The sequence below is a fragment of the Dendrobates tinctorius genome, unplaced genomic scaffold (assembly GCF_039654945.1).
Source record: "Dendrobates tinctorius isolate UK_male_01 unplaced genomic scaffold, ASM3965494v1 ptg000176l, whole genome shotgun sequence".
NCBI lineage: Eukaryota > Metazoa > Chordata > Amphibia > Anura > Dendrobatidae > Dendrobates > Dendrobates tinctorius.
The window spans coordinates 1,164,977-1,180,324 of NW_027361843.1; the positions used below are offsets into that span (position 1 = coordinate 1,164,977).

Genomic DNA, 15,348 nt, shown 5'->3' on the forward strand with positions numbered 1-15,348 from the left:
GTCGGGCAGCACAGTGTAGGATGGACTGGAGTGGTGCCAGAGTGATAGAGTGGAGGCCAGAGAGGAGGAGGTTGCAGTAGTCGAGGCGGGAGATGATAAAAGCATGCACTAGTGTTTTTGTGGTTTCGTGGTTGAGGAATGAGCGGATCTGGGAGATATTTTTGAGTTTGTGGCGGCAGGAGGAGGCGAGGGCTTGGATATGTGGTTTGAAAGAGAGCGCAGAGTCAAGGATTACCTCAAGGCACCGAGCGTGCGTGACTGGGGAAAGAGAGCAGCCATTGACGTTGATGGATAGATCTGCTGGAGGGGTAGAGTGAGATGGGGGAAAGATGATGAATTCTGCTTTGTCCATGTTCAGTTTGAGAAAGCGAGCAGAGAAGAAAGCTGAGTAGCAGACAGACATTGTGGCATTTCAATCAGTAAGGAGGTGAGGTTGGGTCCAGATAGGTAGATCTGCATGTCATCAGTGTAGAGGTGATACTGCAAACCGTGGGATTCTATGAGCTGTCTCAAGCCGAAGGTATAGATGGAGAATAGTACGGGTCCGAGGTCAGAGCCTTGAGGAACAGCTACAGACAGGGTGCGAGGTGAGGAGGTGGTGTGTGAGAGGGAGACTGTTATGAATGGGTCACCGAGGAGGAAAAAACAACACAAGCCAAGTCTCAGAAAACCAGAGGGGTTGGTAACTATGCAGATTGCAGATCCCTGATCTTACCACACAACTAGCAGCAGTCATGGAGCGTACCTACGATGATCCTAGACGCCTCGTCACAACCAGAGAACTACATAAGCCTAAAGCAGGAAAAGAGGAAAACTAACTGCCCCAGAGCAGACCCCAAAGGAAAGACAGCCCCCCACATGTATTGACAGTGAAACAAGATGAAAACACAAAGGCAGAAAAATAGGCTGAGCAAACGATGGGGCCCGACTAACTAGAAAGGACAGGAAAGGAAAGACACTGTCTTCAATCTGCCAAAAACCCTACCAAGATAATGTCCAACACTTCTGATAGCAAAATTAACCCTGAAGTCACTAGACTTCTGCCACTATATCAGCACTCTGAAATATTCTGAGACAGAGCAAAAAGAGGCCAATCTAATAAGGGACCAAATGGAAAATACAGATAAACAGGAGTGGAAATTCAGCACAACCCCAGCAGGGGCTGGCTGACCACAAAAAACTGAATTGACCAACAAGAGCAAGTGTGAACAATAGCAAAAACAAACTTAACTTGAGAATACTGGAACAGAGCTGAAGTCCAAGACCTGAGAAGCAGACTGAATCACCAGCACCATGATAGGGCGTCGGCTGTCTTATATCCAGTCTGATACTCCAGTGATCCAATCGTTATCCTCCTCATCAGGTGGCAGATCACTACCAATTAAACCAACCTCACTACCTCCTGTCACCACCAGAGGGAGAACGGAAGGAGGAGCAGAAAATGAGTTCACAACAGGAGACATTGAATGTTCAGTCTGTTAGATATGACGAGATCCAGGATAGGGCCAAGTCTGTGATGCCAAGAGATGAGAGAATCTGTAGCAGGAGGGAATGGCCTACGGTGTCGAAAGCAGAGGACAGGTCCAGGAGAAGGAGGACAGAGTAGTGTTGCTTGCTCTTGGCGGTTAGTAAGTCGTTAGTGACTTTAGTTAGGGAGTTTCAGTTGGTTGGAAGCAAGATTGTAACCGGTCAAAGAGGGAACAGGAGGAGAGGTGGGAGGACAGTTCAAGATATACATGCTGTTCCAGTAGTTTTGAGGCGTAAGGGAGAAGAGATATCGGGCGATAGTTAGACACAGAGGATGGGTCAAGGGAGGGCTTTTTGAGGATGGGTGTGATTGAGGCATGTTTGAAGGATGAGGGAAAGACACCATTTGTAAGTGAAAGGTTGAAGAGGTGTGTTAGAGATGGGATGAAGACTGTGGCCAAGTTAGGGATGAGGTGGGATGGGAGTTGGTCAATGGCACAAGTGGTGAGGTGTGATCTTGATAGAAGGGTGGAGAGCTGATCTTCTGTCATGGTGGAGAAGCTGGCTTTTGCAGAACAGGGCTGAGCGGCTAAGAGGGGCATTGGGGGCTGCGGGTCAAAGTTTTGTCTGATCGTATCGATCTTCTGCTTTAAGAAGGAGGCAGTCTTCAGCAGAAATTAGAGGAGAGAGAGGAGGTGCTGTGGGACAGAGTAGAGAATTGAAAGTGTTGAAGAGCTGTTTAGGGTTGTGAGCCAGGGAGGATATGAGAGATGCAAAGTAAGTTTGTTTTGCGGCAGAGAGCATGGACTTAAAGCTAGCAAGGGACTGCTTGTATGCATTGAAGTGCTCAGTAGAATGGGTTCTCTTCCATCTCCGCTCAGCGGCCCTGGAAACCCGTCTCAGTTCTTTGGTCAGGCTGGTCAGCCAGGGCTGCCTGTTGATTGTTCGAGTTTTGCTCTGCGTGAGGGGGGCAGCCGAATCAAGTGTTGCTGTTATTGTGGTGTTATAAAAAGTGGCAGCAGCATCTGTGTCATGAAGGGAAGCTATGTCTGTAAGAGGGAGAAGGGACTCAGAGAGTGATTGTAAATTGAGGTGTTTGAGATTCCTGTGAGGGTGAATGGGTTTATGGAGCAGGGATTGCGGAGTAGGAAAGGAGAGGGAAGAGAATGTCAGTAGGTTGTGGTCAGACAGGGGGAGGGGTGAGTTATTGAGATTAGTGAGGGAACAGAGATGGGTGAAGATAAGGTCCAGCGTGTGACCATCTTTGTGAGTGGCCGCAGAGGACCATTGAGTGAGGCAGAGGGAAGCCATGAGCGATAGAAGTTTAGAGGCAGCCGGGTGGAAGTGTCAATGGGGATGTTGAAATCGCCCATGACGGTGGTGGGGATGTCAGCACAAAGGAAATGGAGTAGCCAGGTGGTGAAGTGGTCGAGAAAGGTGGAGATGGCTAGTTCTGGGGGGCGGTAGATGACAGCCAGTTGGAGGTTGGAGGGGGAATAGATGCGGACGGAGTGCACCTCGAACGAGGGAAGAGTAGCGGAGGGTGGCAGAGGAATTGGGGTAAAGGAGCAGGTATCATACAGGAGCAAGTCAACTCCTCCACCACGTTTGTTGCTGCGGCGAGGGGTGTGAGAGAGATGGAATCCGCCATAGGAAAGCGCAGCTGGAGAGGCTGTGTCAGAGGGAGTGAGCCAGGTACAATCACAATGATTGATATTTTTTGTGTGTTTTTTTAAATTATTCCCTGCAATAAAGTGCAATTGCTGACCAAATCTTCTGTAATAACTAGCAGATTTAGCATATGTTATTACTAAAATAGCTTTATTTATCCACTGCCAGTTTTGCACATTTTTCCAAGATTTGTGGAACTGCAGCCTTTAAGAAGTTAGCATACCCAATAACATAGCACATATTATCCCCTTCCTACTACCGCTATAAACACGACTTAATAGCACACTGATACTAGCTCGCCAACAACTGTAATAATGTAGAGTTCTTAAAGTTTAACAATTATTACAGCTTTTAAAAGCTTCTCAGAAAGATAGAAGTACTGAAATTAAAACTTATGTGTACAGTAAAAGCATCCACAGAAGCGAGGATTTTTAGTAGAGCGTTTTATAGATGGAAAATGAATTAAATCAGTTTATGATGAGATCTAAAACACATCACTGTGCAATAAATACAAATATCTCTAACGTAGAAATCACCAGTGTACATTATTATACTTGTCTATATAATTTACAGACGTGGCAGAGTTGAAATGTTTATTTTAATTTTGTGAGATAAAACAATGTAATATTTTGTAATGCAGTTGTTGGAGTAAGGGGGTAGACGGCCATATAAAATGGACCGAGATTGGAACAGAGCATGAACTGGCCGGCAGCTCTGACAGCTGCATAGGAATACATGAAGCTGTCACAACCAAGTTGGGAGAGCCACCAGCCAGTACTTTCTGATCTCAGTCCTATTTATATGGCTGTCGCACTGCGCTTTAAAGCTTCCCATTTCGTTTGTACAGGCCAGGCAAAACCCTCATACATGTTTTTTTTTTCAGTTCACTCCCAATGGTTCCCTGTTGTGTCGGTGGAGACCACACTCAGGTAAGTGTCACAAGTAGCACAAAGTCTAACCCAAAATGGCTAGGACCACTCACTTATACAAAGAAAAGATAGAAAAGCATCACCACTGACACCTAGGCATTGACCACCAATCAGAAGTTACAAAACCAAGTTATACAGACACATACGATAACCTCCATATGATCACAGATTAAGATAATCAGTTTGCAATGTAATTGGAACTTAGCCTGGAAAATTACATAAGGAAAAAAATGCAGTTCTTAAAATGAAGGCAGAACTTTTTCACAAATAGTAGAATACAGTGTACTGAAACCCAAGGACACAGATATTAAATGAAGCACTTTCTCTAGACTAACAATAACACATTGAGACTCAAGGTTCTAATAATATGATATACTAAGATTCAGGGTTAATAAAGTATTATGTTAGAAGCGTTGTACAGCATATGAAACATCGAGAAATAGGACAAGGATTACATCACAGCGCTATGTAAATTCACAGATAATACACTGTTATATTGTAAGGAGGAAGACTGGGCTGCGGGTACCTGTGCTGCGCCAGGCCCGGAACTGTCGAGGCTGCATCCCCTGTTTCCCGGGTAAAGGAATAGGGGACCGGACAGGCCCCATGACCCAGGAAGAGGGGATGTGTTTAGTCACTGAACCCAGCCAGAAGCTGAGGGAAGAAGCGTGCAAAGCTGCAGAGAGGCCCCCAACGTCAGCGTGCAAGCAGCAAGGCAGGCAGTGTGCTCCGCACCCGAACCACCGGTACTGTTACGGACTGCAGCAGACAGACCCGGTGACCTTGAGGCAGGAGGCGAGGTTAAGAGGAAGCGCACACGACGGCAGACAGTTTTGGCGCGGACAGATGGCGTGCAGCAGAGAGACAGAGGTGCTCGGTTCCTCGAGCACCAGCGCTGCGTAGACCTGCGTCTATTTACTCCCGCCGCTACCAGTGGGGACTTGAGAGAGAGGTGCAGTGTGCCCGGTGAAAGCCAGAGAGCAAGGTGTTATATGCTCCATGTTGAGTACAGCGCACGTGCCACATAAGAGAAACCGGGTATGGGACAGACATTTGCGCCCTGATTTGCCAGTTTATACTTGCCGGTCTACGTTGGACCCGGACAGTGCTGTGGACTTAACTGTCTCAGCCGCATCAATTTATGGACTAGGCGCTCAGCGGAAGGTACCGGAGACCGATCGCGGCCGCCAGAAGACGGATCATCGCTTAAAGGACCCCATCTGTGACCACTATATCAGCCGTCACCAGGACTACAACCCCCAGCAGATCATCGTCGACTGAGGAGCATAGAAGACATGATAAGTTTACTAACTAGACTGTTATTATTGTGAATTAATTGTTCTTATCATCTACTCTCTTAACCATTCTTCTCCCTGTGAGGAGTTAACCCCCTGTTCAATTAAAACTGTTAAAGTTGTTAACCCTTGCAGTCCTCCTGTCCGTCACTGCATTTACTGCCAATCAGAGCCACCGGTGTTTCTCACGCTGTCACACAGATGACAGCGTGGGAAACAGTCGATGTTCGGGGTGCCAAACCTGAGAGAAGTTCTTGTGAAGTCAGTGTTTATCATTCAGGTTCATCCATCACTAATGATGACCTCAGCATTACTACATTCATGTAAAGTGTATTTGTTTTGGTCAAATAAATTGACACTCATACAAGTGTGTTGCAATAATTGCTAGTAGATTTACAATCAGAATAAGCTGCAATAGGCATTTATAAATATAAGTGAGAATTTATTTTCTTGTTTATTAGATTACAGATAAATATGTAAACTCAGGGAGGCAGTAATTGGGTTTGGGCATTTAGTCACACGTTAAGTATTTGGTCAGTATTTTACATCAGTATTTGTAATCCAAATTCAGGAGTGGGACAATCAGAGGAAAAGTATAATAGAAACACCTCACCACTTCTGTATTTTTCACCTACTTCTGGTTTTGACTTCCAAATACTGGTGTAAAATATCAACCAGATACTGAGAGTGTGAACATGGCCCTATTGTCTGCAACTTTCAATGCTTGTTATGACACAGGACATCACTGATCATGGCGGACATAGAGGAACCAAGGTTAGGCAACCACTATTTCTATACAACATCCATCCCATGGTTGAACAGACATTTGTGTCTTTTTCAACCATACTATACCAGGTTATTAATCTATTGATGAAGTGGGAGCTCGTTTGTGACTAATGTCCCTGGTATTGCTGGGCAAATGCAAATTTTATGGTGTCTATGCAAATGAGCAGTTCCCTATTGAGGCTTAAGGGGCCTTTACACATAGCGATATCGCTAGCGATATGGCTAAAGCGTCACCAATTTTGTGACGCAGCAGCGATATCGCTAGCAATATCGCTATGTGTGATACTTACCTCCGACCGGCTCCCCCGCTGTCTGTCGCTGATCGCGCGAGATCGTGCAGCTCCATTTCTCGTTGGGCGCTTCCTGCTGGGCTTCCTGCTGGCGACAACGAGCGACGCGTGGACGCGGGTGGGAGGACGTCAGGATCGCCACGTCTGAAAGGTAAGTAACAACTGCTGCTGCGTTGCTACATCGCTGTGAGATCTGCCTGTGTGACAGCTCACTAGCGACCATTTAGCGATGCACCAGTGATCCTGACCGGGTCGTATCGTGGTCCGGATCGCTGGTGCATCGCTAAATGTAAAGGGGCCTTTTGAAGACAAAATGCCAAGCTGGGAAAAGCCTGCTGTGACATCCATATTTGCCAACAGTGTATAAGAAAAATGGTTGCCCAAAAGGCCAATATCTTGAACAAGTTCAAATCACATTCACACCACCATTTGGCCATACATTTCAGTTATACGATTATTTATGTTTGATGTAATGAATAGCATAGAGTGCATGAGAATCCACTTGCATAAAGAGTTGGAATGAATTGTACGGTTTGGCACATTACCAGTATGTTATGGAATTATTGAATAACACAACTTTGACTCGGGAAGTAGCGGTAGTAAATCAATACTATTTGATCCTATTAAAATAACTGCACGACAGAGAGCAATTAAAGGTTATATGGAACACTTACCGCAGAGCTCAACCATACAGAACACCGCATTATTATTATATTAGGCCAACAGAATAAGGCAGGTAAGAACTATTGCTGGCTGGAAGTAATAATTAATATTCAGTTCTCCATATTAACTTGGTTTCAGAATGTGCAACTTAAAATTGTATATCTGTTTAACCATCATGTCATTAAAGTGTGGCCTGCTCACAAAGAACTAGTTTTTCCGCACATGAAGGGGTGCAGTGCATTTTAGCCCGGGCAGCACCAATAGCTATTTATCTTAACACTTATTCCTTGAAATGAGCAATTATAAAACTAGGTTATTATTGTAAATCTCTCCATTCTTTCATGTACTGTATACTCATCCATCTACTTTGATATACAAAAATTGGATCTAGCTAATTTTAGCATGTTTTCCTTATTTTATCTCTTCTATCATATATACACTATATTATTTACACCTCAAATTGTCAAAATTGGCACATAAGGGAAGAGAATCTTGCTTGCACATAAAGCCTCAATTATGCATGGACTATCAACAAGGAACACACAACTTTCAAGCTGAAAGCATTGTTCCTATGGGACCAAGCAATGTGCACGTACAACTGTTTATTGGCAATTATTAGAGGTTTTCATAATCAAATGATACTCAGATTCACAGTTGGGCCACTGGCTTCTAAATGAATAGAAAGCACTACAGGTTAATGCATTATTTAGCATCACACTGCTGGAGACTAAACATATTTCTGCGCAGCCATCAGTTTCTATATCACAAGCAGCAGCATACATCTAGGCTGCAGTTTCTCTGTAAAATAAAAGCTAAAAAGGATGAAGGAAAAAATGAACATCAGGATGCAGGATTAACTTATAAAGCAGATATATTGGTCACACTTAAGATGCATGCGGTTGGTTCACACACAACAATTTTTGGAAACTGCCAACTTTCAATGGCTAACTGAAAAGATGTTAACATATTGCAAGCTTTCCAGACTACTCAGGTCTCTTAATCAGGCATAGAATAATGCAAAACCTGAAGAATCACATATTTATGCACAACACAGCACAGAAAAAATGCAATAGATAAGACAAGTGACATGAAGCAGAGCTATCATTATGGGAGAGGGATAAATCGTTGTGGCCATAAATATTGGAACATTTCATAGATAAGGAGTGTGAAAGTTTTATTGTCCTCTGATTGGGGTCTGGTTCTGTGTTGTGATGCCCCCACAAGGTCTGAGGAGCAAATTCCTCCTATATAATGTATAGTGCCAGAAAGCTGATAATCAGTTCTGGTGGTGTAGCTGGACTAGGAGGCCCAAGATACCTAGTCCTGTAGCGATAATCCCCAGCTGATAAATCACTGATTTTATTGAGACAACAAAACATATTCCAATAAGCGCTACAATACTGGAGTCAGGGTCTTTCCCCTTATAGCTTGGTGCTATCAGATTACATAGCAAAGACCTGGTTACATATTCCCTTTAAGCACAAGGGCTCAGCTATGACTACTACCTTTGTATCCCTTCTAGCTATGCCCCAGGTCAGGAATATGTGATTTATTCAGTTACAACCAGGACCCAAAGCATAATCATAGCTTAAAAAACAACAGTGAAATAAGAAAATCAGCTCTGCTCTATGTGTTCATGGTCTGATGATAAGGCTTCTATGCTCTTGTACTGTAGAGGTGGGTCAGTGTCACAGAATGCCTGGGGCACAGCACAACCAATGGAGGCGAGCCCCTAATGAGCCGACATTAAGCACTGCCATGGAGATACATACTTTACAAACAGCAAGCCTGCTAGGAATACCAGATGTGCAGGAGTCTGTCCTTTACAGCATCACAAACAACATACTTAACAAGCTTACTAACATCCTCATGTTGCTGGATTAGAATTTCACGATCCGCAATTTGCATGTGTGAAAAGAAAGATCACGGTGATCCATATGGCATCACACTACTAGGCACTTATATAAAGCTGAACACACACACATTATAATATATATATGGTATATACACACATATTATATATATATATATAAACACACATTATAATTTATATATATATGGCACACACACACATTACAGTTTACAAGAAAATTAGAGCTAAAAATTGTGTAGGATTATGATATTATAAAAGAAACGCTGAGCCTTAGAAATACCATGATACTACCTTCAGAAGCCCTGATTTTAGGACATACGTTCTTCTTAGGAGGTATAAATTTTATTCTAGATTGACCAAAAGACTTTTTGACAAATTAAAGTGTTATAAATGTGCCTAAAGTGAAAAAAAAAATCACACAATCTACTGCCCCCAAGTGTTAAAGTTGGGTATTGAATACATATAATACTATGTTACAGGCAAAGTTCTTCAGTCAGGACAAAGATTTTTTTCAGGCATTTTCATCTCCTTATAGAAATATAGAAATCTATTCACAATAAATATTTTTCCCAGCTTTGCTAACTCGTTTTAGCCTTTTATCTCCATCGCTACTTTCCTTGGAAGAACCATCTATGATTTATTTCGTGAGCAAACATTTATCCTTTCTTTCTGAACTGAAAGGATAACATTTGCATTCAGTCTGCACGAGCCTTAATGGGAAATCAACAGATAAAATAATCTATTCGCTACTATCTAGAATTCTATCGGGAAAGGAAAATGCTGACATTCACATGAATTATGGCTTAGAGGACATGTTGTGTCAATGTTCTCCCAAGTATAGAAACGCATTATCATCCATAGCACATGCCATATAAATATGTGTAAATCATCTAATTAATAAAAAGATTTAGGAGACATTTTATTAAAAAAACCCTAAAGACCTAAAGTTATTACCTTGTCCTTGCTACTTCAAGAGTCAGCGTTCTCCCACTATGATGTATAACCTTATTAGCATTTACTGAATGACAGTCATCCTTATGATTTGGTTTTCAGACACAACTGATTGAAAGGAAGAGGTTTTGCCCCTGACACTTTTTGCAAACAATTGTCATCTGTGTCAACGTTATGGTAGGTATTGTTCAGTAGTATGCGCCCTCTTCCCAAACAGGTGTGCTGGGGAAAACCATGCATCCTACAGGAACAACAAAAAGCAATCTAATTGATTGGAGCCTGCTTGATAGAAGTTTTCAACATATAGGGAATATTTACACAGAACATAAAAAAAATTAAAAAAAACATGACGTAATGTTTATTTGCAAAGCAGTTCGGCACATACTTTGTAAGCATATAGTCACACTTCCCAACTACTAATTTTTTGCAACATCCAAAGAATAACGCAAGGTAATCTTGAAGTACATTCATTGCAGTAAGTGAGCTTATATATGAGCTTGTACTGATTATACAGTGTGTACATGCGAATAATGCATTATTGTACCAATGAATGTCAAGGTCAAATAATAATCTCCATACTACTAATCCCATATAATGCCATTATTAGTGTCTGGCTTAGCCACATCACACTCATATCCATGTGTCACCATTCAGAAATCCATAATACACACAAATGTGACTTAAAAACACCAACAGTATCCAAATAATAGAGTCGATACGTCTATTGCAGGAGAACCCAACTTGCGGCCTATCAGGTCATTTTGTGCTGCCCTAAGCCTTCTGTACAAGCATTTTCCATGTCATGAGGGAAGAATAATACCCTACTCAGGAGCGTGGATGGGCAAGTACAAAATGAGTACAATGTAACCATATCTGGGTCCCCCCTACACCAAGACATTTGGGTTCCTTGACTTGTGTTTAACCCTCCAGAAAGGGAAATGTAGGTAAAGTGGTGCCTATAAATGCAGCTCTTACCATTTTATAGCTATTCTGAAATGTAGCTATTATAATACTCATAGCCTCCAATGGAGAGAGTTACATGAGTGCATGGTCTGCTCCTCTCTAGAGTGCTCATTGGGGAAGAAGGTACTTGCTGCAAAACTGAATAACTATAACAAATATGAGACGCCTTCAAAATAAGTCAGTCAATCTCAGATGTCCATTGCAGATGAAAAACAATGGAAACTGTAGTTCAATAATGGATATGTGGGGAGGGGGATCTTCAGATGATCATTTTAGCAGTATTGGGTTAGCCAGGACTTCAGAAAAGTAGGATTTATGGTACCAATATCTGACATCTTTACAATAAGTCTACAGTGTGGCTAAACTGTAGGGAAAGTAAGCTGGAGGCTTGGTTTCGCAACCAGAGATACAACCAGTGAAAAGAGGGAGATTTTATTCTGACTGTGTCTAGTGCAACCACAATTAGTTCACTTCTGGAGACATATCCTACAAAAACACATGAATAAAATATTAGCTCTGAAAAGCACTGTGGAATATGATGGCGCTATATAAATGAGTAGAATAAATATAATGGAGTGGGTCCAAAGATATAAGAAAGTAAGGTTTCAAGGACAAAACTAATTGGGGAAGTCAAAGAATTTGCATAGCTTGGAGGAAAGAAGATAAAGGTGGGGCCACAAAACCTCTGAAATGTGAAAAATTTTAAATAAGGTTCAGGAAAAAAGTGTTTTTTAGTAAGAAATTAATCCAAAGAACAAGTGGCACAACCGGCACAATTACTTGGGGGAGAGGAGAAATCAGAAGCAATGTCGGGAATCTTTTAGCAGACAATAAGTAAATTTGAACATGTCTGAGATAAACCTACGTCTAGCCCAGGATTAGCATTAAAAGATGAAATAATACAGGAACAGGCTAAAGGACCATGTGGGTTTTTCTGACATCAGTCTTCCAAACCTACTGTGTTACGTCTATGTTTCTAAAAACAAGCAGGATTTATATCTAAGAAATGCTGAAACAGGAATGGAAAATATGAGGAATTTTCATAGCTAATCCAGATGCAAACTTATTTCGTAAATGAAAACTTAAAATTATTATGACTTCTAACGCATCACCTTGATAAGTGAGATAACCTTCTGTAACCAGGTAAGGGGATTAAAATAATTTAGCATTGCACAAGGCATTCACCAATGGAAATTTAGGTCAAATTAGACCTTTTTATGCAGCGACATCCCAGTGTTGTGTTATCCAAGTTAAACATGATGTGCGGGTCTGTATTTTCACTTTGCTGATTCTTAAGTGTGGAATTTTACAGCATCAATGTATATGTTATTCTGTGTGATGGGAATTTTGGAATGTGCATTTTATTATTAGCTCTTCAATAAATATATATACTCTTTGGCACATGTCACTTTATATGACATCCCATGGAACCAATACTATGCAGGCTTTGTGCAATAATTGCACTTTATAATGATTATAATGTGCCACAAACAGGAAGGTGATATCACCAGCCATTCCCATTTTATTTAGGTGTATCCATATAAATGGCCCACCCTGTAGTTTTTTTTAGGTAAACCACTACAATACCCATTTTGAATATTTGATATATGATGTACTGAGTTATCACAGTCAAGGTAACCTATGCTAGATTGGTGTATGGTTAATTGTTTAATTCCATTTTAGGGAGAGAACCTCCTAAGGTAAACTCGCTATCAAGGCAATTACCGTGTAAATTTCACTGTGGTACTTTGAAAGCTTGCCCTATTAGGCTAGGGCTACACTAACAATAGTGACAACCCAATGAGGGTCAGGTGGCACTAATCAACCAATCAGTAAACCTTCACTGATCAGGGATTGCTTTGTTCTGCATTTGTAAATGGACTATTAAACAAATAACACGTACTGAACATCTTTAAGTGCTCAGTGCGCATAGTTGCCATGATTCTGATTACATTGGGTCATGCACCGCCGAGAATGACGATCTTTTGCGTTACACCAACGATAATATCACATGATGAACAAGCATTTTGCTCCTTCATTGGATTATTGGCAGCCTGTTTACACAGCAAAATTATCATGAAACTAGCTTTATTAAGGACACAAGTTCACTATTATCTTTCTGTGTAAATTCCCCTTAGTTTGAGATGTCATATGACCTTTGGTTATAGAATACAGCCGGACTGCATACAAGTTGCATTAAAGGCTACAGGGGGTCAAAGCCATGTGTGACTTTCAATTTGTGATTAAAAAAATAAAAAACAATAGGATTCCCATCACAACATGAACAAATCTCCAATCATTGGATGCCACACTGATTTTCATGTCATGTAAACAGTGTCTCCATATAGGCGTAACCCAATCTAAAAGTCATTTACAGATGTTCACGTGGAGAGGTTTATCGGATTCAAAGACAAAAGGGATTATTTATCAGACCACCTGCAATTGCCTGACTAATTGTGAAAGTTTGGACTTTGGATACTGAATGACATGGCCAACACCAATGAAAAAAATAACAGTCTCAAAGAAGCACTCCCATGAACTTTTTGTTTTATTCTAAACATGTGTATATGTATATGTAGTGTATTGTCAGTGTGTAATATACTCACTTACCATCTTCTCCGGTATCCAGTGCTGCTCCACTCTTCCCCTGAGTGACATCACCGATCTGCAGACTCTCCAGATCAGACTGCTCTCTGCGTGAACTGGAGATGACTTTTACAATGTAAGCATCAGAGAACCACACAAGGTTCCATAGACTTACACTGTGAAAAAAAACTTACTGCCCATCAGAAGAGTCTGCAAAGCAGTGATGCAACTCATAAGAGCAGAACGGCGCTGGATACCCGAGAAGACGGCGGTAGGCGAGTATATTAACTCACTCATTACACTACATACATATATACCCGTTTAAGCAGAAAAAAAAAGTTCATAGGAGTGCTGCTTCAACTTGAGATGTGTCACTCACAGACAAATCTAATTAAAGACCCATTTACACTTGCTGATAGTGACCATTATACGATTGCCGATCGACTATATACTGTACATGCTTATCGTCCTTCATTTAATGGATTGTTTAGATAGGCTGACCAGAATTACATGTGCACAGAATGATCGTTAATATAATTGTTGGAAGCTATCAGAATATCATCATTATTAGTAACACATCTCCTGTGTAAGTAGGACATTGTGCTGCCAATAATGAGGACTTTAATGCTGGCATGAACGAGCCAATCACCCTACAAGCGAGTGTTTTGCTAGTTTGACAGGTAGTTGCTGGCGCGTTTACACAAGCTAATAATCTGAGAATGAACATTCCAACAAACGCTTGTTCTTCATTATCAGCCTGTATAACTGAGCCTTAAGATTCAAGAACGGAGTTCTACAACAGTCACCAAAGACGGGCAACAGGGATAGGCTACCGCTACAAAAGAAATGCAGGGAGGCAACATTCTACTGATAAAACTACTGATGATTATTATGTAAAGAAGGAACATTTAAGTAAATGAGAACTAATAATTAACAGACACAGTTTTGCTGATGCTATAGCACTAACAATCCTGCCAGGCTATTGCAATGTCCCAAAATCTTTATTACAGTTCATAAAACTTAGGTATTAAAAAAAAGAAAAAACATGGACTTTTTGCAGCCAAAGAATGATACATTTAAATTATGTATTTGCATATATTAAAATAATCTTTTACACTGCAGAATTTCCAATAATACAGTTTCAGCTATTATGATAACAAGAATAAGCAACTAACACAGGTTATTTATCACAAGTGAAAGAAGAGCAGCAACACAGTAATGAATCAAGTGTCGCAAAACTACAGCTGGCCTAAGACAAAAGTCTTTTTAAAACCATGTATTAGTGGAATATTTCACACACAGGTCAACAGTATTACAATAACAGCAATGTGAAAAGGACTAGTTATACAATGTCCATCAGCTGAAGAAGTCCTTCAGTGCAAGGTTACAGCGAGTATGAAATGTAGTAGGTCAAGTCTGATTAGTAGGGGGCAAAGGCCACATTAGTAGGGGGAAAAGGCCACATTCGTAGGGGGCAAAGGCCACATTCATAGGGGAGCAAAGGCCACATTAGTAGGGGGCCAAGGCCACACTCGTAGGGGGCAAAGGCTACATTCATAGGGGGCAAGGCCACATTCATAGAGGGAAAAGGCCACATTCATAGAGGGAAAAGGCCACATTCGTAGGGGCGAAAGCCACATCTGTAGGGGGTGAAGACAGGGTTTGACTGGGTAATTCCACATTTTTAGAAAACGTTAAACGTTTCGTTTAATTTAATCAGAAGTATTTAAAAGGGAGACATTTAAAAAACAGCAAAGGAGTTTTTCCATTTATTAGTGAAGGTTTTCTCTCATTCTCCTCAGTATGTCATTTTGGGGCCATTGTTTGCTGTAGTACAAAGTGAAAACCTTATCAGAATCCTCACTGTCGGGCCC

The 15,348-nt window shown here is 41.4% G+C and overlaps 1 protein-coding gene across 1 annotated transcript in view; it reads right to left on the minus strand.

Annotated features, from left to right (window-relative positions):
• Positions 1 to 15,348, minus strand: part of MAGI2 (membrane associated guanylate kinase, WW and PDZ domain containing 2) — a 1,360,388-nt gene that overhangs the window by 491,878 nt on the left and 853,162 nt on the right. The window lies entirely within an intron of this gene.